Below are 25537 nucleotides of genomic sequence, written 5' to 3'. Positions count from 1 at the left end.
ATGTCCTCAACATTATAAATCCTCTCATTTATGAAATACCTCTATATTATATACTATATAATATATTTTTATTACCTAGGTATTTTACTTATAATTAAAATAACTTTAAATTATTTTATTTATTATTTTTATAATATATCAATATTTTTCATGGCACTCAATTTGTTTAATCATATTCAAACATGAACATATTTTAAATATAAAAATGATAAAAAAATATTTATTTTTAAATATTTATTTAAAATAATAAATGATAGTTGTTTATAGTCAATAAAAAATTAAAAAAAGTTTCAAAGATATTTGTGTTTAATATTAAGTTTTTTAAAGCTTGATCTGTTAATATTATTTATTTAAAAGTATTAATCGGATGTGTCATTTTGTTAAATATGGATATTTTATTTATTAAATTAATGGGTATGGCTTGGCTGATAAATTAATAAGCTTTGACTTTTTAATTTTTATTACATATTTTATTAAGCATGATTAAGAACATGGACTTGAGTTTGTTCAAGATAATGTTACTGACAAATTTAATAATGCTAGTTATATATCTTGAAAATTAATATTAAGAAAAAAATAAATGTACGAATATATTACAAAAATAATAAATAAATTAGGTTATTTTAATTATAAGTAAAATACATGGGTAAAAGTATACTATATACCATACAATATATAAGGTATTACATAAATGGGAGGATTTATAATGTCAAGGGCATAACAGACTTTTCAAGTGAAAGGTTTGTAAAATCTGGTCAAAGTGATTATTGTGATAACTAGAACATAGTAAAATAATTTTTGTGATACAAAAGAAAGAAAAAGTGACTTTTGGATAATTAACACAAAGTTGAATGACTTTTACGTAACAAAAGAAAAAAGTGATTTTTGGATAATGAACACAAAGTTGAATGACCACCCATAAAATTTACTCCATTTTTTCATTGTTACTAAAAGTTCTATTATAATATACAAAGTTGAATTAGAAGAAACCATCTATAATTGTGATTGATTTCTAATGTGTTGGTCCATCAATTATGAGCCTGACTCTTTTCGACTTTGTTCTTGCAAATGTGATATTTTCTATCTCTTGGCCGAAGTTTCACACAAATGGTACTTATTGATCTATCTCTTCTTTTCCCGCTTTGCTAATCTTCTCCTCTAACGCGAGCCGGGCGAAGATAAAAGAGTTCAACACCTGAAAACTCCGAAACAAAGCCCGTATTCTTCCTAAACCCCCTATTCTTAGCATGACGGATATTGAATATGTATTAAAAATCTTACTACTCGGAATAGTAAATAAGAAAGTTTCATTCCAAAAAGCGTACTTATTGATTCAATTCATTCAAGTTAATGGGTTTTTACAAAATAATACAAATCATATTTTTTATTCTGGTAGCTTTCCGTTAGGTGGAGGGTGTTTTAAAAAGTTTGATTAACGGTAAGGGTAGATATGACCCAATAGTATAACGAAGTGTAGATGTAAACAATATACCAAAGTAGAGGGGTAATTTTGGCCCTTTTCCTGAAAACAATTGATGATAAACTTTACGAAAAAGCACTTACTATTATGCCATGGGCTCCACGATAATAGCTGCTAGTGATGGTCCTAAACCGTTCTTGTCCAGATGTATCCCACTATATGGTGCCAAAATATAAAAAACACCAGGATCTTTATTCCAGTTAACATGAGCAATTACATGTATTAAGAACGTGATGGTAGAATAAGATCACAGAAGACTATATAAATGAAGAAGCTCATCAACTAAAATGGTATTTACTTACAAAATCAACTCCAATAGTGCTTATGTAACTTTCCAGGTATGTGTCGTCCTGATGGCAATACAAGACAAACAGTCGATGCCATTTGCAGAAGATAACTTTAGCCACATTAAACTATATTCTGATAAATTTCAGTGCAAGGTGAGAATATCCAAGAACAAAATTTAAAAATCTCTAACAATGAAGCTCCATAAGCAGAGCAAGATGCATCATCAATTATTCAGAGATTTACATTGCAAACATGAAGTAGAAGAGTGTATCAAATTAGTGCTTAGGAAGAAGGGACAAAGTTGATGCCAGAAGTAGTTTACCAAAGTAAACAAGAATGATCTCAACACGCAAGATTGATTAAGGTGAACGCCTAAAGACTAGAACAACTCCATGAGTTTTAAGGAGATTCTAGGTTATAACTTTGGTGGCTATCTTCATATCTTACCTTCTAAAAAAGATATTGGTGACTATCTTCAGTGTTCAAAAGGTTTTAGTCAATAAAGAGAGACCCAGGAACAGTGCAAAAATGGAACATTGCTGGTGGGAGAGCATCTCGCATTTTCCACCCATTCAACTAAACACTATGAACCGAAAAGGAGAAAGAAGAAGAAAAATATCTCTAAAATAACTGGCAAACAAAATGAAGTAAGAACAGAAACTGCCCATTTTTTACAGACCTTTCTATCTTTTAAAATTCCCATAAAGAGCAACAGTAGTGATTAATATGATTTTAGGCAATGAATTGCATTGTTCAAAGTCATATTTCAAAGTTACTTCATTTTACTCTATATTATATTCTTCAGTGGCACCTTTCTCTGTAGGCATAGCCCGTGCTTAGGCAATACTTTCACGAGACACCCTAAAACCATACTTACCATATAAAGGGCAGCCCGATGCACTAAACTCCCGTTATGCGGAGGGTTCCACGTAAGGGCCGGACCACATTGGGTCTTATGTGTGCAGCCTTACCTTGCATTTTGGTAAACATTTGTTACCATAGAAATGATATTAAATAAAACGCAGTGTTCCTAAACAGAAAAGAGAAATTGTTTTGTTAACCAAACATCATCAAATTGGTGCAAAGGAATGATATGATCCCATATGGTAGTAAGCCTGGATATTTTAATATCAAGAAGGCTGTTCCTCTTATCATGGTCATCGTTCACATTCTCATGTTTTAACTTGAATGAAAAACCACTCTGTTGATCAAAATGGTTTTCTTCACAGCTTTCTTGTTTACAACATTTAACACATGAGGCAAATGCCATAGCCAATAATTTGCAGTTGAACTACTGATTCATAATATCTTCTTCATCATGGTTTTACTATTGGTATCTATGATCCTAGATATGAAAATTAGGTGTGCCCAAGAGTATGGTTTAATGATCAACGAAGTGAGTGCAAATCTTAGAAACCAGGGTTCAATCCAGCAAAGACGAAGCACTAGGTGATTTCTTCCCATCCGCTCAAGCATTAATGGATAAAGTTATCCGGTACCTTTGTTGGTGGAAAGTAACAGGTACTCTAAGGAATAGTTGTGGTGTGTACAAACTGGCACAAACACTGTCGTTATAAAAAAATAATATATGGAAATTAGATGAACTAGTCAGGATTTTCACTGAGATGCAACGAATTTATTCCTTCCAGGTTTGAAAGTATTGGTCGTCGGAAGATAGAATAACAGCAGCTCAATTACAGTTATTGATTAGCTTTCCAAGTCAAAAAGCAAATCAATATGAAACTGTTTTTGAATAACAGAATAAGGAAGATCAACAAGAAACTTACTAAAGCAAAAGAATGGGGAAGTGCCAAGTGCTAAAGCAATAGTGTTAGTCAATAGCTCATCGGTGTTGTAAAAGGCTCGGCTAAGGCGTGCTTAAGCGTTAAAGCTTAGTGTAAGTTGACCGCTTCTCCTTGGTTAAGTGACTCCAAGCAGGGGCAGAGGTAGTATAGTAGCTACAGGTTCGGACGAACCCAGTAAATATTAAATAAGTTAAAATATTTAATTGCGAACCCAGTAATTACAACGAGTGAGGGTTATTGATAAGATCAGAACCCTTAACTTTCAAATCCTGACTCCGCAAATTGTAGTTTTTCCAATTACTTTAACAATATAATTGTTGTTTCTTATCATAATTATCTTTTCTTGTATTACAGCAAATTTTGTAATTTCTTTTATTTTTTCCTTTATGCCTTTCTTCGCGAAGATACACGTTTTAATGAGCTTTGTGCTAGAAGTCCCACCAGATTTTGGCAATTGTATATGCTTTTTGGCATTGACACCGCTGTAGCTCATACATAACTGATAAAAGCTCACGAGGAATGGAACGGGCATGCATATTGCCAACATGCTCCCTATGACTTCAGTCATCCATTTGTTTTCTTAACAGAAGATATCAGCATTTATGTTTTACAAAGCAAGAAAAAGAGATACTACAGTCGTACAACTAATTTCATGATAGAAAAACTTACCGCAAACCTCAGAAGAAGACATGATTTCCCAACGCCAGAATCACCAATGAGCAAAAGCTTAAAGAGGTAGTCACTGCACCGAAAGAACAACAAATACAATCATCATATAATTTATTAGCTTGCTAGCTGTTGAAAGTATGGCTCTCTATAGTACAGTACGCTATGTGTTGTGATTAGCTTTTCATTTTAATCCTATTACTCCTTAAACAACATATTTACACTGCTATAGCATTTGTATGGTTATAGTGACTACTAAGATAACTGGGATTCTAGAAAGAGAGCATTTATGGATTTTATCCCATTTGATAGGGTAAAGTAATCTAAAACAACTAGTTGCAGTTGCGTGTAAGAATCCTCAATATCCATTCCTATCTTATGCTATCATGTTTAATCACGCATAGTTAACACTGTATAAATAACACCCAAGCAAATCATGCACTAACTCTGGCATATGTTAAATTTGCGTCAGGGCTTAACAGAATCTAGTTCATTCCCACTCTTCCCTGGAGTGCACCTGATGCAGTTTAAGACTATGTTAGGTGAAAAATCATCCAAGTTTTCTAGAACGAAGCTTTGCTTAAATAGGATCAAGAACTAAGATCGAACTGGTTTCCACTTGAACGACTTTACCCTCTTCCCCAAAGACAACAACTTCAGAATCATTATTTATCCAAAACAATATCATTGAAACAATTTCAGCCAATTTCGGGGTAAGAATCAAAATCTACGACTCTGCCTAACAAAGTCTCGAAACATCGAGCTATCGAGAAGCAATACAGAAAGTAAGTTATTTAGGATAAGTAGGAGCAAGATAGAGTACATGCACCACAAGTTTAGGCGGCGAGATAGGAATAAAGTTAAGTGAAATTGGACGGAATTTCAGTACCTAAATGTAGATAATTTAGATATATATAGGCTTTATATTCCAGAAGAATGGAATAATAGTTGAAGATGTTATGCATAGGATAAAAGTAGAATGGTAAAAATGGATGAGTGCCACAGGGGTGTCATGTGATAGGAAAGTACCTATCAATGTGAAAGGCAAGTTTTATAGAATGCTTGTAAGGCCAGCAATGTTGTATCTATGTGAATGTAGAGCATCTAAATCGCAACATATCCACAAGATGAGTGTCGTGGAGATGCGAATATTAAGATAGATATGTGATCGTACAGAATTAAATAAGATCAAAAATGATCACATCCATCAAAAGGTGCAAGTAGAAACATATAAATGATAAAATGAAAATTTGTTTCTTGAGATGGTTTTGCCACGTGTTACATAGGCATCAAGATGCACCGGTTCTCGGATGTAAATATATGATGAGTGAAGAGGTTAAAAGAGGAAGAGATAGACCTCAAATCACATGGAAAGAAGTTATCTCAAAAAATCTAGAATATCTCAAAATCCAGAGAGATCTAAAAAAAGATAGAAAACAATGAAAGTTGAAACTAATATATATGATACCAACTAGAGCTAGTGATTATTAGAAGACTATTAGTATATTAGAGATATAACCACTAGAGTATAGATAATCTTTAAGGATGATGTATTAGAACATTATGGACCCAAATAGAGCATTTATGATCTTCATGACTCATACAACCAGGGGCAATCTACGTTGCAATATATGGCTTTTAACCAGAACTCTATATATATTAAGAAATTTACTAAATATTTATAAATATTTGTTTGTGAACCCAATCATTAATGTACATTAAACAAAGTTGTTCGGACACGAGTGCAGGTGTCCGACACGGGTGCGGATCTAGAGGTCGGATCCTTTGAGATGTAAATTCTAAGATTCGAGAATACGGATCCTAGTATGAAATTATGAATACAGTTATGGGATCCGGGTAAAAATAATTCAAAAAAATAAAAATATAAAAGTAACTCTAAATTATGAGAAATTTTATGGAATACTTATGTATAACTTGTTAAGTATGGAGTTCTTTTTTATTCTCAAGTTGTAGATAAGTAAAAAAGTGATTACCTAGATAAGGTATTCTATTTTCTTCAAATTCACACTAGTTTTGGTTCTAATTTCAGGAATCAAATTTTATTTCGTCTCGAATTTTTCCGTCTGTCGTGGTCAAAGTACCCAAAATCGTTTGACCAAATCCGATACGAATCCCATACCCGTACCCACACAAGTGTCATGTCGACACGGGTATGGCACCTAAACTGCCGTGTCAGAGCAACTTAGATATTAACTTGAAGCCGCAGTAAGAACTCATACCGCCAAACCCAACACGCTTGGGATTCATATGGTGTATACCTATGAAAGGTACATGAGCTATCTAAGAGAACCTCTAGTTTTTTATATTACAGTGTTCAACTATCATCTTTTGTGCACCAAAAATCAAGGAGGGATTTGGTTGAGGCATATTACGATAGGCGTATTAGCAGCTAATTGTGATTTTAATGAATTAGGGTTCACAGGTAACTTCGCTATTATAAGATACATAACGATGCTATCTCAAATGAAGCACAAAATCCATGGCTCGAAATTTAATGTTAAATGATAACTAAACATAATGAAATTTATTCAATGCTTCAACAATGATACAATATTAAAAGCACGAGGAGAAGGAAGAGGGCAAATGGTACTGATGTGTGGCTATAATTTCATAGTTTCGTATATTATGTGCCTTGCATTTTACATGCTTTAATGATAAATTACACTTTATTTGCGCATAATGGAGTCTATTTTATGTGTAGGTGAATTGGGGATGAAAGTAGAGCAAAACGGATACTTAACCGTCGAAGGTGTGCTCGAGAACAATAAAAAGGAGAGACCTGGTGAGGCCAGCCAAAGGCCAGGCTGGACCAAGCTTTAGCCTGGCGAGGCCAGCCTAAGGCCAGGCTGAACCAGGCTTTAGCCTGGCGAGGCCAGCCAAATTCCAGGCGTTAGGCTGGTGACGCCAGGCCTGAGGCCAGGTCCAATCCGAGTTTTGAAGACTTAATTCATTCCGGGTTTGACTAGGACTCGGCCCACATGTTTAGGGTTTCTTCTACACATATAAATAGACCTAAAACACCACTTGGAAGGACATTTTTTTTTGGCAGCTAGAGGCAAGAAGAGCTCGTGGAATCACTCCTTGTAGTTAGAATCATCATTTTTACATCTTTTCATCTTTACTCTCTATTGTAATTATGCAAAATATTTGGGATATTGTTATTATAACTATGAGTAGCTAACTTCCTAATCTAGGGTTTTGATGGAACCTATTGAAGGATGATTTTCTTGTTATGTTAATATAGATTTGCCGTAGTATTTTCTCTATTTGTTCAACTATATTATTCTTGTGGTTGATTGAAGGGCCTTCAATTAGCTGTGCCTATTTAGTATGTGTTACTCGGGAGAGAGTGCATATTTAGATAGTTGTTGAACAACATCACTCCTAAACGTATATGAGGGATCAATACGGAGGTTTAAAGGTGGGTTTAGGGATAACGAAACCTCGGTGCGATCTGAGTGAGCTGTGCTTAATGCTAGCTAGTGTAATTCGGGAGAATATGTCTAGTAATTGTGGTAATTACTCGGGAGAGAGTTACGACAGTTAGAGTGCTCATGATCGGTAGAGAAGACTTAGGCAAATTTGCAGAAAACGTAGCGAAAAAGATTCCGACAATAGAGGAAATCACAACCTTAGATCATTCCAATTCTTGTTTATAACCTGTTCGTAGTTAGTCGTTAATTATTATATTTTAATTACGTAATATTTAGTTAGTAAAAACCAATCTGTTACTTAAATCTTTCTGAAGATTGATTGTGTGAATTTGTGCGAGTCTAGTAGCTGTATTTGATAGGTTAATTCCTTGTGGGATTCGACTCTGGACTTATTAGCCGGAATATATTTGCAACGACCACTTACTCCTTTTTATAAGGCATAGTTGGGCGTGATCAAATTTTGGCGCCGTTGCCGGGGAGTTAACGGTATTAATTACAGCTAAATGAAGTGCTAGAATTCTTAGTGTAGTCAATTTTTCCCATTCTAAACCAAATACATTGAAATTTTAACGTTTGTAGTCTTGGGTGTTACAGGTGCATGCCTAGGAATTCCTCAAGAACTGGTGAATTGCTTAAAGCGATATCAGATCCTGAGAAAGTTTTTAAGGCACTAAATCGTGCAAACAAGAGAAGCAAACAACAACGAAACTCGAGAGAATAAATCGAACCAAACATGGCTGATGGAATAGAAAATCCAATAAACAACAGAAACAATGAGAATGAACCAAACATTCGGGGTGTGGTGCCTCTTGTACCAGAAACAGCATTATATGATTGGGCACAACCCATCGCCGATAATCTGGCAACCGCAATTGCAGTCCCTCAGATACAAGCAGAATCATTCCAAATCAAAAATAATATGCTATATTTGTTGCAGAATAAGGGACTGTTCTCTGGGTCACACATTGAAGATCCTCAGCAGCACCTGAAGAATTTCATGTCAATATGTTTAATGCAAAGGCAACCCAACGTAACACCGGACACAATAAAGCTTTTGTTGTTCCCATTCCCGCTGACAGGAGAAGCTCAGACTTGGCTTAATTCACTCCCCATAAATTTCATCACTACTTGGGAGGAATTAGTCAAGCAATTTTTGAACAAATTCTACCCACCAAATAAAACTGCCCAACAGATTGATGATATATTGAGCTACAGGCAGAGACCAACAGAATCACTACAAGAAACATGGGAGAGATTCAAGGGCATGTTGGTTAAGTGTCCACATCACGGTATCCCAGATCAGATGTTGGGGCAGAGATTCTACATGGGACTGGCTGACAGCTTAAAGGCCAATGTTGATGCTTCAGCGGTGGAGCATTTCTGAGTAAAACATTCCCAGAATGCAAGATCCTACTTGATAAGATGGCATAAAACTCAGGATGGATGTCTAGAGCTTCCACGATCACTCTGGTAGTTCACTCAGTGGCGTTGGATCCAAACTACTCCATAGCTGAGAATGTGGCCACCCTAATGACACAAATGAGTATCCTCACCAAAAAGATTGATGAATCAGGCCAGAAGCAGCAGGTTCACATAGTTGACACAACTAATGGGGGCTTATGTACACCATGCATTAACCAACCATATGTTTGCTCGTGGAGTGCGGAAGGTGACAACCAGCAATATCTTGAAGATATGAATTATGTAGCCAACTATGGGGGACAGAGGCAAGGTGGTTTGAATTGGGGTCAACATAATCACCAATATAGACCAGCGCAGCAGCAGTACAATAACAATAACAATGCTGGAGCTATGCGACCAATGGGTCAAGTTGCGCCTTACCAAAGGCAACAAGACTACATCCAGCAAAATCAGCAGCTGACTTATCAACAACCTCAACAACAACAGATTATGAGACCAGAGGATGGGTTTACTAAACTTGAGGGAATGCTGCAACAATTGATTGGGTCCACGGGAAAAATGCAACAGAGGGTAGACTCACATGAATCAACAATAAAGGGTATTAATATTCAATTAGAACAGATTTTTATGGCCCTAAACAATCATCCCCAAGGGGCGTTACCTGCAGATACACAAGTCAATCCAAAAGAACAGGGCCCGAAACAGATTATGGCAGTGAGTCTACGAAATGGTAGAGACCTAGATCTGGAGCAAGAGATGGCTCGCGAAAGTCGGCCTACTGAAACACTTGTGCCTGTACCCATCGAGATAGATGACTCAACAGGGTTAACAGAGGTGATGGTACAACATGCGCCAGCCGAAACAAGCAAGGAAAAAGAATTCGTGAAGGAAACTGAGTTAGAGCAAGAGAAGGCAGCAGAAACAGTGCCAGAGCAGCTTCAAAATCAAATCACATTAAAGAAGCGGCCTCCAGCACCCTTCCCCCAAAGATTGGCCAAATATCAAAAAGATGAGTAATATAAGAAATTCTTGGAGATGTTGAAGCAAATTCAGGTAAACATTCCATTGATTGATGCCTTAAAGGAAATGCCTGGTTATGCAAAAATGATGAAGGACTTGATGTCTCGTAAGTTTGACTTTCAAGACTTGGCCACGGTTACACTGACTCAGACATGTAGTGTTGTTGTGACAAGACCTATAGCTGAGAAGTTATCTGATCCAGGGACTTTCACAATCCCATGCACAATAGGCAACTATGCATTTGCTATGGCACTTTGTTATTTGGGGGCAAGCATAAACTTGATGCCCTTGACTATCTACAAAAGGTTAGGCATTGGAAGAGCTAGACCCACGTCTATGTTGTTACAGCTGGCCGACCGGACAGTGAAGAGGCCCGCTGGTATCATTGATGATGTATTAGTACAGGTGGGGAAGTTTGTTTTCCCAGCAGATTTTGTCATTTTAGACTGCCAGGTTGACGAGGAGATTCCCATAATTTTGGGAAGGCCATTTTTGGCCACTGGGAGAGCCCTAATTGATTATGAAACTGGATAGCTAAAGATGAGATTGAACGATGAAGAGATAACGTTTAATGTGCAAAAATCTATGCGGCGACCTGGTGAGTTTGCTAACTGCTCTCTGATAGAAGTTGTGGATGTGATCTTGGAGGAGGAATATGAGACTCTGAATACAAAAGACCCTCTAGCAGCATGTCTTATGAACTTAGAAAAAATGAATGGTGAAAACTTGACAGAGTCGGTTTTGTCTCTTGAAGGGCGAGGGTACTGGAAAAGAGAGCTCGAATTCAAGCTCTTACACTTGGAAGAAAGAAAAACACCTCCAGCTAAGCCGTCAATTGAAGAGCCACCACAGTTGGAACTAAAACCGTTACCTTTTCACCTCAGGTACACTTTCTTGGGACTTAAATCCACTTTACCTGTTATTATCTCATCCAGTTTGTTAGATGTGCAAGAAGAACAACTTTTGCAGGTGTTAAATGAATGCAAGACTGCAATTAGCTGGACCATTGCAGATATTAAGGGGATCAGCCCAACATTTTGTATGCATAAGATTCTATTGGAAGATGGGCACAAACCTTCCAGAGAACATCAAAGAAGGCTGAACCCCAACATGAAAGAAGTGGTGAAGAAAGAAGTGATCAAGTGGTTAGATGCGGGAATCATCTTCCCAATCTCTAACAGTAATTGGGTTAGCCCAGTTCAGTATGTGCCAAAGAAGGGTGGAATGACTGTAGTGCCCAATAAGAATAATGAGTTGATCTCAACTCGTACAGTTACGGGTTGGCGAATATGTATGGATTATAGAAAACTGAACACAGCCACCCGAAAAAACCATTTTCCTTTACCATTCATTGACCAAATATTGGATAGACTGGCAGGGAGTTCTCACTTCTGTTTTTTGGATAGGTATTCGGGTTACAATCAGATTTCCATAGCCCCTGAGGATAGAGAGAAGACATCATTCACTTGCCCGTATGGCATCTTTGCCTTTCGGAGAATGCCGTTTGGCCTATGCAATGCACCGGCTACCTTTCAGAGGTGTATGTTAGCCATTTTTACTAACATGGTTGAAGATATTATGGAAGTCTTTATGGATGATTTCTCTGTGGTAGGGGATTCATTTGAAGACTGTCTGCACAATTTAAGAAGAGTGTTAAAAAGGTGTGTGGAGACAAATTTAGTGTTGAACTGGGAAAAGTGCCATTTTATGGTACAAGAAGGTATAGTGCTGGGGCATCGAGTGTCCAGTAAGGGTATTGAAGTTGACCATGCTAAGGTTGAGGTGATTGAGAAGTTGCCACTGCCCACTTCAGTTAAGGCAGTAAGAAGTTTCCTTGGGCACGCCAGGTTCTATAGGCGATTTATAAAGGATTTCTCAAAAATTGCTAACCCCTTATGTAAACTCCTTGAAAAGGATCATTCTTTTGTGTTTTCTGATGACTGCAGGTTAGCCTTTGAGGAGATGAAAAGGAGACTGGTGACTGCACCAATCATCGTTGCACCCAACTGGGAGCAACCATTTGAGCTCATGTGTGATGCAAGTGACTATGCTATAGGAGCAGTCATGGGGCAGCGGAAGGACAAACTGGTGCACCCAATTTACTATACAAGCAGAACGTTGAGCGGTGCACAACTCAATTATATCATGATTGAGAAAGAGATGTTGGTTGTGGTGTTTGCATTCGACAAATTTAGGTCTTATTTGATTGGTTCAAAAGTGATTGTTTATACTGACCATGCAGCATTTAGGTACTTGATAGCAAAGAAGGAGTCAAAGCCATGCTTAATCCATTGGGTTCTTTTGCTACAAGAATTTGATTTGGAGATTCGCGATAGAAAAGGGTCAGAGAACCAAGTGGCAGACCACCTTTCAAGGTTGGAGGGAGCTGAAAAGAAAGTCGAGGTAGAAGATATAACTGAAACATTCCCAGATGAACAATTACTAGTAGTGATATTGGAGGAAGCGCCATGGTATGCAGACATTGCAAACTACCTGGCAAGCGGTATTATCCCCTATGATCTTTCCTCTGTTCAAAAGAAAAAGTTCTTTCGTGACTGTCACAAGTATTATTGGGATGAGCCTTACCTGTTCAGAATTTGTGTTGATAACATGATCCGGAGATGTATCCCCGAGATAGATCAATCTTCTGTTTTGCAGGCTTGTCATGCATCACCATATGGTGGCCACTTCGGAGGAGTAAGGACCGCCGCAAAAGTGATGGAATCAGGCTTCTACTGGCCGACAATGTTCAAGGATGCACACTTATGGGTGAAAGGTTGTGACGAATGCCAACGAACTAGGAATATTTCCCGTCGACATGAGATGCCTATGAACCCAATTTAAGAGGTAGAAGTGTTTGACGTGTGGGGAATCGATTTCATTGGGCCTTTCGTCAGCTCATATAGCAACAAATACATACTCGTAGCTGTGGACTACGTGTCAAAATGGGTGGAGGCTGCAGCGCTCCCGACAAATGATGCTAAGGGAGTAATTGGCTTTTTGAGAAAGAATATATTCACCCGATTTGGCACTCCAAGGGCGATAATCAGTGACGGAGGCACTCACTTCTGTAATCGAGCCTTTGCAAAGCTGTTAGAAAAGTATGGTGTACGTCACAAAGTTGCCACCCCATATCATCCTCAAACGAGTGGGCAAGTAGAAGTGTCGAACAGAGAGATAAAGAGTGTTTTGACAAAGACTGTGAATGCTACAAGAACGGCTTGGGCAAGAAAGTTAGATGATGCACTCTGGGCCTATCGTACAGCTTTCAAAACTCCGATTGGTATGACGCCATATAAATTGGTATTTGGGAAGGCATGTCACCTACCAATAGAGTTGGAGCATAGAGCTTTATGGGCACTACGACAGTTGAATCTTGATATAGAAGCTGCGGGCACAAGTAGAGTCACAGAGTTGCACGAGCTTGATGAATTTCGTTACCATGCTTTTGAGAGCACAAGATTATACAAGGAGAGAATAAAAATAATGCATGATAAAAATATTCTTGAGCGGAGTTTTAAACCCGGAGATAAGGTATTGCTATACAACTCGAGGTTGAGGTTATTCTCGGGTAAGTTAAAGTCATGATGGTCGGGACCATTTAGTGTGGTGGAGATTCACCCCACCGGAGCCATAGAGATTGCTGCATCAAATGACTCTCGCACGTTTAGAGTCAATGGGCACAGGTTAAAACATTATGTGGGCATGAAAGATGTGAAGGTAGTGTTGGTGACTCATTTGCTCGAGCCACCAAGGTTAAGCGAGCCTTAAGTGCAATTATCTGCGTTGTTCCACGACGTTAAATCAGGCACTCGTTGGGAGGCAACCCAATTCGTAGTTGATTTTTAGTGTAGTTAGAATTTTTCCTTGTTTTGGTTTTGTTTTTAGGTACTAACAAGTTTGCAGGTGAGTTGGGCAAGTCGAACAGGGTTTCAGCATCACCTAACGGATAACAGGCGCTGGGGCTGGCGATGCCTGGCTAATGCCAGGGTCTGCCTGGCCTTAGGATGGCGACGCCTGGCTAACGCCAGGGTCTGCCTGGCCTTAGGATGGCGATGCCTAGCTAACGCCAGGGTTTGCCTGGCCTTAGGCTGGCGACGCCTGGCTAACGCCAGGTACTAGGCCAGGCGATGCCAGGTAAGTTATTTCGGCCCAGCTCACGTTATTTTAGTCAAACCTCCTCACATTACACCCCTTAAACACTGAACACAATACACACAACCCTAACCTCACTTAAACCAAAAACATATCAAGCTTTAGAAAAGAAATTCACAAACACACACATCTTCTCATCAATGTTGCTCTCAACCAAACACACTGCATGAATTGCCCTCACCCACAAACACTCAACAACACACTGCCATAGTGGTATCCCCCATCCCCATTGAAGTCAAGTTTAGTCTTGCTATGCTTTCACACTAATCAGAAATTCTCAGGCAGCTTCTTCCACTCAAAAGCTTCAAAGGTATGATTTCACTTCTTCCCTTTGTAGTTTCGACAGATGTACATGTATAATATTACACACAAAAATTGGTGGTTGTTCTTCATTGTGATATTGAGTTTGTGTGCCCCAACCCCATGAAACCCCATAGGAATGGTGCTGCAATTATGAAAACATGTGGTAGTACGGAACCCCCAAGCCGATTTGGGAGGATGAGGCAATCCCTCATGTCCATAAGAAATACCATGGCAATAATGCACGTTAATTGTTTGATATAATGCCTCAATGGCATTCCTTGTCCCCATTGGAGCCCGAGTCTCCGGGATTAATAGACTAGTGTTATAAAGTCATACACCACGATAAAATCTTAAGTGTGGGGTGGCTCGCGAGTAGCCCATGTATTGTTCTTTGATTCTAATATTAAGGAAAGACGAGGTGAAGTCTGAGTAACCTCGGGAAGTCAAAAAAAATTATGTGTGTAGTGTGTAATACAGTTTTATCTAACTACTGCTTATTTGTGTAGGAATAACGATGCCTCCCAGAAAAGACACCGGAAAAGCCAAGGCTACTTCCACTGCGCCGGCTAAAGTAAAGGCGACCTCAGAACCTCCCCCAAAGAAGAGAAAGAAGAGAAAAGGGGGGGAGCTACCTCCAATCTAAGTGGAGTACAAGTTGTGGCAGCTATAGCAGCTATGCGTCAACAACCACAAGGCCAAAGGGAGTTTGGCATCAACAGCATACCACCGCACACTAAGGATTGGTACAGGCATTGTAGGCCTAAACATGTACACCCGAAAGCAGCTATCAATGAATGCAGCTTGAAAGCGAAGTATCAGGCAATTTGGAGGGGCATTCAGGATATGGGGTTGAGCTATGTATTCAAGAACACAAGGAACATTAATCTCAACTTTGTCCGAGAATTTTGTGCAGGGTTTGATCCGCAGAGTACTAAACAGCTAGTGCCGATTCGTGGACGATTGATAGATTTCTCACCCACGGCCATATGTAACTTTTTAGGTGCTCCAAATGTTCCTGTGGAGCCATTAGACCACTTCATTCGCCGGCCTACATACAGAGAGTTGAGACACATGCTTTGTGGTGCCGATTCTACAGCAGCATGGGTCCGGGATAAGATAACTAATCGGCACAAGAGGTTTCCCAAAAAAGAAGATGAGGGCGGAGGCTCAAGTGTGGCTTAAACTGATAAATGCACGGCTCCTACCATGCAATCATGACACACTCATTAGCCGTGAGAGGACCTGTGTACTCTACTTCCTCATGACGGGTCAAAGGATAAATGTGGGTCATCTGATCCACTACCAGATGTCTGTAGTCAGAACGAGTAAAAAGATCGATCGAATGCCATTTGCCAATTTTCTAACTCAGTACTTAAGACACGAGGAGGTTGAGGAGGAGCCAGAGTTTGACCACACCATTGATCAGCCCCTTCGACAAACGGACATCACTAGCCTTCGACTGAAAGAAGAGACTGCCATGACATCATTGACAAGTACCAAGCGCAATGCTCGGGAAGATAGTTTTATGGCCCATCTCTATGGGATGATGGATTTGCAGCTAAGGATAGGAGGTAGACATGCCACATCTGAGGAGAGGACTGAATTGGAGCATCGGTACCCGCTCAATGCTCATGCCCAGCAGCTGGTTGGGTTAGGAGATGGATACAGACTACCCAATGATGAGGATATCAATACACCGGAGCAGTCTGAAGCTGAGCCAGAGCAGTCAGATGGTGAGGGAGATGAGGAGGAGGAGGATGAACATGATGAGAAGTGGAGATCTTCAGACGATGAAGAGGTTGCTTGATCAGGGAGTTTCTTCACACCCTACTCATTTTTTGTGTTTTGTCACTTTGTGCATGCACTGAGGACATTACATGATCTAAGTGTGGGGTGGGGACTTGTACATGGTTAATTTTAGTCATTTAGTTATTTAATGTTAATTGTGTTAGTATGTTTTTTTAGTAGTTTAGTAATTGATTTGGCTAAAAAAAAAAATCTTTAAATTGAGTTGGACTCATACCGACGATGGATCTCCCAAACGGTTTTCTTGAGGGAAGTAAGTCAAAAGAAAATACCAAAAAGATTTTTTTTTTTTTTTGTGTGCAGGTAGTGTAGTAATTCCCCCTTGATTTTTCTTTGGGCCGCGGTTCTTTTCCATAGGCTTTTAGTTGAACCGGGCGTAGTTAGTTTTAATTTTTAGGAGTAGGAACCATGAAGCTATGCGTTTAATTGTAGAAATATCTCTTAGCTTTGTTATGCCTTGAGAATAGTTAGTACTAAGGTTGTGACGCTTAGGCTCGGTTTTTGACTCTCGCATAAGTACCTTAAATCGTAGATTCCTAATTTTGCTTAGCTGCTTTGACTGGAGTGTCGCGATGAAACCAATCCTGAGTTAGTTATGTGTCATGCGTGTGTGAGTTTTGTATGTATTCTGTGCACTGAATTTGATGTCTAGAACTTGCCATGTGTGTGTGCAAAGCGAAATAGTAGTCTTGTTCAGTCTGAGAAGTGATATAGGCATTTCTTTGTTAAGCCAGATATATATAGTTTACCCACCTAAAAGTTATGTAACGTAGTAAACCCCTTTGAGCCTGTAATCCTGTTTCTTTGGCAACCACCACACTACAAGCCTTACCCAATTGTTTGAATTAACTGTCTATTTGAACCTTTTCACCTCGAATGAGCACTTGAATTGTTATGAACTTTGTAAAAGTTAAAGTGTGGGATGATTGGTTTGGTTTTTGAGTAGAACCAATGAAATAAGGAGAAAGGTGAACTGTTTTGAAAAAGTAAGAGCTGCTTGAATCGGGAAAAAAAAAAGAAAAAAAAAAGAGAAGAGAATATTCGTTGAAAAGTGGCGACTCTTAATGTAATTATGCTTAAAGAAATATGGGGTAATATAAATTGAAGTGAAGGTGGAATGTTTGGTTTGGCACAAGTATGGGATGTGTGTTAAAGTATATGTATTAAAGTGCTAAGGGAGGTGTAGTCACTCATATCCAAATGTATCATACCTGACCCGCAGCCTACATTACAACCAATAAAAGTCCTACTTGATCTTAGACTGAATGAACTCGATTCATAGAGTATTACACTACGGGCAAGCCTATGGTGCATCATTTGTAGCATATGAATGTTATTTCTGAGAGCGAGTGAATTTTGTCTATCTTGAGTTCCTATGTTCTTAAAAATTCATTGTGTGTGGAACTAAGCTCTTTGATTGGGTGAGGGCACATGACTCATAAAGGAAAGGTAATGTTGTTGATATCCATGTCAGAGTAAGTAAGTAAATTGTGAATAAAGCATGGTATTTGTGAGTCGAATCTTGAGGCGAAGATGTCACACTTGTGTGATTAAACTGTTTTAAAAATTCTTGGTATAATGAGTTAGGAGAATTGCTTTAAAAGGTCGTATCTATAAGTGTAGTTTGATTGCTCGAGGACGAGCAATATTTAAGTGTGGGGTATTGATGTGTGGCTATAATTTTATAGTTTCGTATATTATGTGCCTTGCATTTTACATGCTTTAATGATAAATTATACTTTATTTGTGCATAATGGAGTCTATTTTATGTGTAGGTGAATTGGAGATGAAAGTAGAGCAAAAAAAATACTTAAACGTCGAAGGTGTGCTCGAGAATAGTGAAAAGGAAAGACCTGGTGAGGCCAGCCAAAGGCCAGGCTAGACCAGGCTTTAGCCTGGCGAGGCCAGCCTAAGGCCAGGCTGAACCAGGCTTTAGCCTGGCGAAGCCAGCCAAATTCCAGGCGTTAGGCTGGCGACGCCAGGCCTGAGGCCAGGTCCAATCCGAGTTTTGAAGACTTAATTCATTCCGGATTTGATTAGGACTCGGCCCACACGTTTAGGGTTTCTTCTACACATATAAATAGACTTAAAACACCACTTGGAAGGACGTTTTTTTTTTTTTGCAGCTAGAGGCAAGAAGAGCTCGTAGAATCACTCTTTGGAGTTAGAATCATCATTTTTACATATTTTCATCTTTACTCTCTATTGTAATTATGCAAAATATTTGGGATATTGTTATTATGACTATGAGTAGCTAACTTCCTAATCTAGGGTTTTGCTGGAACCTATTGAAGGATGATTTTCTTGTTATATTAATATAGATTTGCCGTAGTATTTTCTCTATTTGTTCAACTATATTATTCTTGTGGTTGATTGAAGGGCCTTTAATTAGCTGTGCCTATTTAGTATGTATTACTCGGGAGAGAGTACATATTTAGGTAGTTGTTGAACAACATCACTCCTAAACGTATATGAGGGATCAATACGGAGGTTTAAAGGTGGGTTTAGGGATAACGAAACCTTGGTGCGATCTGAGTGAGCTGTGCTTAATGCTAGCTAGCGTAATTCGGGAGAATATGTCTAGTAATTGTGGTAATTACTCGGGAGAGAGTTACGACAGTTAGAGCGCTCATGATCGATAGAGAAGACTTAGGCAAATTTATAGAAAACGTAGCAGAAAAGATTCCGACAATAGAGGAAATCATAACCTTAGATCATTCCAATTCTTGTTTATAACCCGTTCGTAGTTAGTCGTTAATTATTACAATTTAATTACGTAATATTTAGTTAGTAAAAACCAATCTGTTACTTAAATCTTTCTGAAGATTGATTGTGTGAATTTGTGCGAGTCTAGTAGTTGTATTTGATAGGTTAATTCCTTGTGGGATTCGACTCCGAACTTATTAGCCGGAATATATTTGCAACGACCGCTTAGTCCTTTTTATAAGGCATAGTTGGGCGTGATCAGGAACTTACTACTCTGGATTCATTGTGATCGAGGGAAGATGGAATTCGCCGGTGTACGAGGGATTTACCGGTGAGAATTGACCGGAATGTGAATCGGAATCTTTTGTGGGATAATTAAGATGCAAAAATGTGAGCAAACGATATGGAATGAGAGCGCACCTGTGATGAAGACACAAAAGGCGTTGAAATTTGAGAAGGAGATCCTTCCTATTTTTTCCTTTAGCTTTTACTAATGTACCCGACCCACAATATGAAATTTAAGATTTTTTATAGCGATCTACAATTAGCGAATCTATCGATCTCTATATATATATATATATATATAAGGGTTTAAAAAAAATGATGTGGCATATCTCTTTACCCAAGAAACACACCTAACTTTTTTCTCCTTTTCTTGAAATTTCTCTTTTTTCTTTTAGTCTTTTCATTCAATCCAACTTATTAAAAGGCTACAACGTTTATTAAGGAAATATTAGTGCTTACCGTTTACTTTCCCCTATTCTTTATTGCGTATTATGTTACACCATAACTATTATTGTTTTAATATATGTTCTTCCTTTTTAAAGTTTTGTTTCATTTTCATATTTTCAGATCTTCCTCTACCTAATGTGAAGGTGTTCGATATTAAAAGGTAAGCAACGAGTTCATTTTGTAACTTTTGTTATTTAATTTTCTGTAAGGTTTTTCTTATAAATTTTGTTGAATCTTCAAGTCTTTGTCTATTCACCTTACTATATATATCCTAATATTTGGGGTTGTTTAAGAGGAATACATACTATATTTTAGAGGGATGAAACTGCTCGCATGTATTTATTCCTATAGATTGTCAATCAAAAGTTGTGATCTTCCTCTGCCATGGAGTGCAATATCTCAATGAAAGGTCATCATCTCAACATAACGAAACTTTTTTTTTTCCTTTTTGCGTTGTAATCACTATATGTAACTGGATTACTACAACCAATATTGGGTATATGAAATCAAATCGATATACTTTTGCTTGTGTATTATAATATTTCTTGAATACTTTGTGTCTTGTATTTGAACAAATATCAACTTCTTTTGGTAACTAATTGTTTTGCAAATTGAACTTTTTTTTGTGTGTGTATTATTTTGTGGGTATTTTAAATTGGATAAGATTTATGTCTCTTTTTGTATATTATGGTGTTTTCTTGGTTTTTGTCTTATTTTTCATGTATATGAAATTTAGTTAAATTTATTTTTTGCTTTTCAGTTTATGGTGTTTTCATTTGAATTTTGATATTTATGTTACCACAGTTGAATCAAATGAGAAAATCAGAGGGAAAAAAGCTCAAACTCAGGCTGGTAAAGGCAAGACTAAGGGGAAAAGATGATAGTTTGACTCCTGGTTTTTATCATTTCAACTATATAGCTATGAATGAAAAATGCCCTAAGCCACATTGTCGTTAGAGGAAGTTACTAGATTGAAATGTCAAAACATTGGAGCATTTTTTGGTTCATCTATTTGTTGAGTTAGAAGATGATGACTGTAAATTTCTTTTGTCTTATGGGTTTTCTCTCCGCTCGATGTATATCGATTCTTGCTCTTTTTCTAAGGTAGTTACATTTATATTGTATTTTTTAGATAGATTTTTTGATGAAATATAGTTCCATCATTTTCCTCATTTTTTTCATTCATGAGCTATTGCATGGCAGCTTCAAGGTAGAATTTGAAAAGACTAAAATGTTATTTATCTTTTTCCTCTTTTTCTGTGTGCCTTTTCTCCTATTTTGTATTTACAATTCTTAATTAATATTACTTTTTTAATCATAATTCTTAATTAAATACTACGACCTTTTTGCTATTTTAAAGCTTAAGTGTCAATTAGTAAAGACTTTGGGTTTGAGTCCTATAAATGAAAGAAATTATTGGTATGACGACATTCTCTTTACAAACCTTACCAAATTCAACTTAGGAAACCGAGGCTTCAACGAGCTGGACAATACTAAAAGACATACTTATAATATATTAAGAATGACAACTGTGTCCTGGTCCATTCTCAACGGGTCTTTCGTTTGGATACAAGTTATATAGAAATTAGTAATATAATATAAAGATTATCTTTATCTGTTGTTGAACATTTAGTTTGATATATATATATATTACAAAATAAAATTAGTATACAAATGTGTTTACTTTTTAAACAAAATAAGAAGTCTTTTTTGCTATTATAAGAGTTAGGTTTGTTATTTTAGTGTTTTTAACTCATGTATTACCTAATACTCAGCATTCTAATTTCATATCTATGTGCATAAATTAATATATAAATCTCCTTGTACCCTTGGCAGCCTTCCTATAGCTCTATCATTATTTGTGGTAATGAAAAACTATTAATATCATATATAGTTGTCATGACCCAATTTCACCTATAGATCGTGATAGCGCCCAACATCACAACTAGGCAAGCCAACTAGTGAATTTAACATATAACTATTATTTTAATAAATTTTTCCGAATAATTTAACTATTCTTACTTGTAATATTTAAGAAATGTAAAGATTCTGATTAAATAAAAATTCCAAGAAAAATACTTAAACCCAAAATTCTACCAATGTGTGTGCCAAGACCTGATGTCACAAGTGTATGAGCATCTAGTAGATTATACAAAGAAATCCAAAATATTGTCTGAATACAAAATAGACAGAAAATAAATACAAAGAGAGACACTAGGTGATGCGAAAAGGCTCAGGAGAAGCAACTAACCGCTAAGCCTCATGATAACGTGGGTTCGCACCGGTAAGACTAGTAAGATTCATGTTTCATATCCTACACAAAAAGTGCAACAAGTGTAGCATGAGTATGTAAACAACATGTACCCAGTAAGTATCAAGTCTAATCTCAAAGAAGTAGTGACGAGAGGTCGACTTTGACACTCACTATGGGTCAATAACATTAGGATAGTAATATTTAAGTAAACATGATTTATGTGAACATCAATAATCTCCTTAACCAGCAAATAAAATAATCAATTCTTTAAATTCCAATAAATTCTAATTTATCAACTAGCTTCACAACTGCAATAAAATATCAAGTTATCGTGCAATTATTATTATTAGGCACGATTTTCGACGTGATCGTACGACCCGATCCAGAGTGTCATGTACACTGCCGAGTGATGTGCGGCACGATCCATAGATGCATCTATACTGCCGAGGTGTTCGGCCTGCTCCACAAGAAAGGAGGGCATTTTCTAATGAACCTCCGGAATGAGAATTTATATATATATATATATATATATATATATATATATATATATATATATATATATATATATATATATATATAAGATTAACACAGCTTTATAGAGCGGTGGTTAGACCGGCCATGATGTATGGGGCTGAGTGTTGGCCTGTTAAGAACTCACATATCCAGAAGATGAAAGTAGCAGAGATTAGGATGTTGAGGTGGATGTGCGGGCACACTAGAATGGATAAAATTAAGAATGATGATATTCGGGAGAAGGTGGGCGTGGCTCCCATTGATAACAAGATGCGGGAAGCGAGACTTAGATGGTTCGGGCACGTTCAGAGGAGAAACCCAGACGCTCCGGTAAGGAGGTGTGAGCGGCTGGCCTTGGAAGGGTCGAGAAGAGGTAGAGGGCGGCCTAAGAAGTATTGGGGAGAGGTAATCAGGCAGGACATGGTGAGGCTTCAGATTTTCGAGGACATGGCCCTTGGTAGGGAGTTATGGAGGTTGAATATTAGGGTTGTAGGTTACGAGGTAGTTGAGTCTTTCCTTAGTTCGTACATTTGTGAGGCTAGCTTGGTAGGGTTTTTGTCTAAGACAGCTAGTAGCAATGTTGTGTCTTACTACTCTTTCATTTTTCATAGAGACGACTCTATTTAATGGTTACCGCTTTTGCTCTGCACCTATTTTCTGACTTTCATGACGTTGTTAATTTTTTCTTATAGTATCTGTTGGTGGTACTGATATTGTCTCTTTTCTCTTCTTTTCTTTTCTTCTTCTTGAGCCGAGGGTCTTTTGGAAACAGCCTCTCTACTCCTCGGGTAGGGGTAAGGTCTGCGTACACACTACCCTCCTCATACCCTACTAGTGGTATTTTAGTGGGTCGTTGTTGTTATAAGATTAATACATGAGGATGTACAAATTTCTATTAAGAGATAAAGATTTTGCCACAAAATTCAAGTATGTAAAATTTAAGTATTTTATAATTTTCTCTAACAATTTACAATATAATCTTAATACTTTAATTAAACAAAAGATACGATTATCACAAGTAATTCATGATTTGAGTTCTAAACTACCCGAACTTAGCATAATAGTAGCTACGTACGGACTCTCGTCACCTCGTGCGTACGTAGCCCCCACAATTAGCAACAACTATTAATTTAAATCACATATGGTGTAAATTCCCTCTTACAAGGTTAGACAAGAGACTTACCTTGTCTCAAAGTCCACTTCCCGATCACAACATCGCGTTAAATTCTCAATTTGATACCGAAAAATCCGAAATTATCCAAATGTTATACAAAATAATTAATACATGCTCAATAATTCTAAATTAGACTATTAAATTAATTATCCCAACCCAAAATGGTATAATTCCTAAAATTCATCCCGGGCCCACGTGATCGAATTCCGAAAATTATCGGAGAAAACTATTATCCATAATCTTAGAAACTCAAATATACAATTTCTATCCAATCCCATAATCATTTTCGTGATTAAAATCTCATTTTTATAAAAACCTAGGTTTTTATCTAAACCCTCAATTTTCACGATTTACAGATTATAATCTACCCATAATCTATGTCTTTAACTCAAGGTGTGTAGAATTAACTTACCTTCAAGTTGTTAGTTGAAATCCCCTCTAACAAACTCCAAAATCGCCCCAAAATGGAGGAAAAACGGACTAAAATGGCTGAGCCTCGCCCCCTTTTAACATTTTGTCCAACAATATTTTTGCACCTGCGAAGGGTTAGCCGCACCTGAGGAAAATGCCTCGAAGGTGCGAGTTTCCCTCGCCTGGCCAAGCTCCGCATCTGCGGAAAAATGGCTTGCTTATGCGAAGCCGCTCCTGCGGCTGACGAGCCTCACATGTGTTGGCTCCCGCTTCTGCGGCCCTTGGACCGCTTCTCCGGTCGCGCATCTGCGCCCAGCTCGTCCGCATTTGCGCATTCTGGCTACCTTCACTTGGCCGCTTCTGCGAGCTCGCACCTGCGGCTGGCCAAGCACAGGTGCGATTGTAGCAGAAGCTGGAAGCTTTAGATGCTGCTCCAATTTCCAAAATTGGTCCGAGCCTCGTCCGGTTAACACCCGAGGCCCCCGGGGCCCCCGCCCGAACATACTAGCTAGTTTGAAATCATAACACGGACTCGCTCGAACCCTCGGAACGTGTAATACAACTTCAAAACTAAGAATCATACCTCAAACCAAATTGATTTAACTTAAGATTTTTAAATTCTTCAAACTTACTCCAAACGTGCCGAAACATACTTAAACTACTCGGAATGATACCAAATTTTGTTTGCAAGTCTTAAATCACCATACGGGGCTATTCCTAGGCTTGGAATTTCAAACGGACCTCGATTACTCCAAAACCTACTACAAACCAAATTTAAAGTACCTTAAAACCTTCAAATAACTTGTTTTCACTATTAAGCGTTGAAACACTCTCGGGTTGTCCAAAACCTGATTCGAACATACGCCCAAGTCCAAAATCATTATACGAATCTATTGAAACCGTCAAATCCCGATTCCGGGGTCGTTTTCTAAAAATGTTGACCGAAGTCAAACTTGGCCTTTTAAAGCCAAACTAAGGAACTAAGTATTCCGATTTTAACCCGAACACTTCCAAATCCCGAACCAATAATCCCCGCAAGTCATAAATTGGTTAAAGTACATACGAGGAGTCTTATTTAGAGGAACGGGGTTCTAAAAGTCAAAATGACTGGTTGGGTCGTTATATTCTCCACCTCTTAAACAAACATTCGTCCTCGAACGAGTTTAGAATTATACATGGAGTGCTAAATAGGTGTGGATATTTGCTCCGCATGTCCTCCTCGGCCTCCTAAGTCACTTTCTTAACTGGTTGGCCCCTCCACTGAAATTTTACCGCAGAAATCTTCTTGGACCTCAACTGGCAAACCTGTCTATCAGCAATGGCAACTGGCTCTTCTTCATAACCCAA

The 25537-nt window shown here is 37.9% G+C and overlaps 1 protein-coding gene and 1 long non-coding RNA gene across 7 annotated transcripts in view; both read right to left on the bottom strand.

Annotated features, from left to right (window-relative positions):
• The window catches only part of LOC104087949 (uncharacterized), a 31272-nt gene extending 11802 nt beyond the window's left edge, over positions 1 to 19470 (bottom strand). For 2 of the 6 annotated variants that reach the window (XR_011407939.1, XR_011407944.1), the window contains exons 1-3: positions 19377 to 19470; positions 4243 to 4315; positions 1564 to 1830 (exon numbers count right to left, since the gene is read on the bottom strand). This is a non-coding gene — a long non-coding RNA (uncharacterized lncRNA). The other 4 variants (XR_011407941.1, XR_011407943.1, XR_011407942.1 and 1 more) reach the window with 4 other exon arrangements.
• LOC104120624 (pentatricopeptide repeat-containing protein At4g33990-like) overlaps positions 1 to 25537 on the bottom strand; it is a 161949-nt gene that overhangs the window by 82561 nt on the left and 53851 nt on the right. The window lies entirely within an intron of this gene.

The sequence above is a fragment of the Nicotiana tomentosiformis genome, chromosome 5 (genome assembly GCF_000390325.3).
Source record: "Nicotiana tomentosiformis chromosome 5, ASM39032v3, whole genome shotgun sequence".
Taxonomy (NCBI): domain Eukaryota; kingdom Viridiplantae; phylum Streptophyta; class Magnoliopsida; order Solanales; family Solanaceae; genus Nicotiana; species Nicotiana tomentosiformis.
The sequence above is the reverse complement of the archived record's forward strand: the minus strand, read 5'-3'. Positions and strand labels throughout refer to the sequence as shown.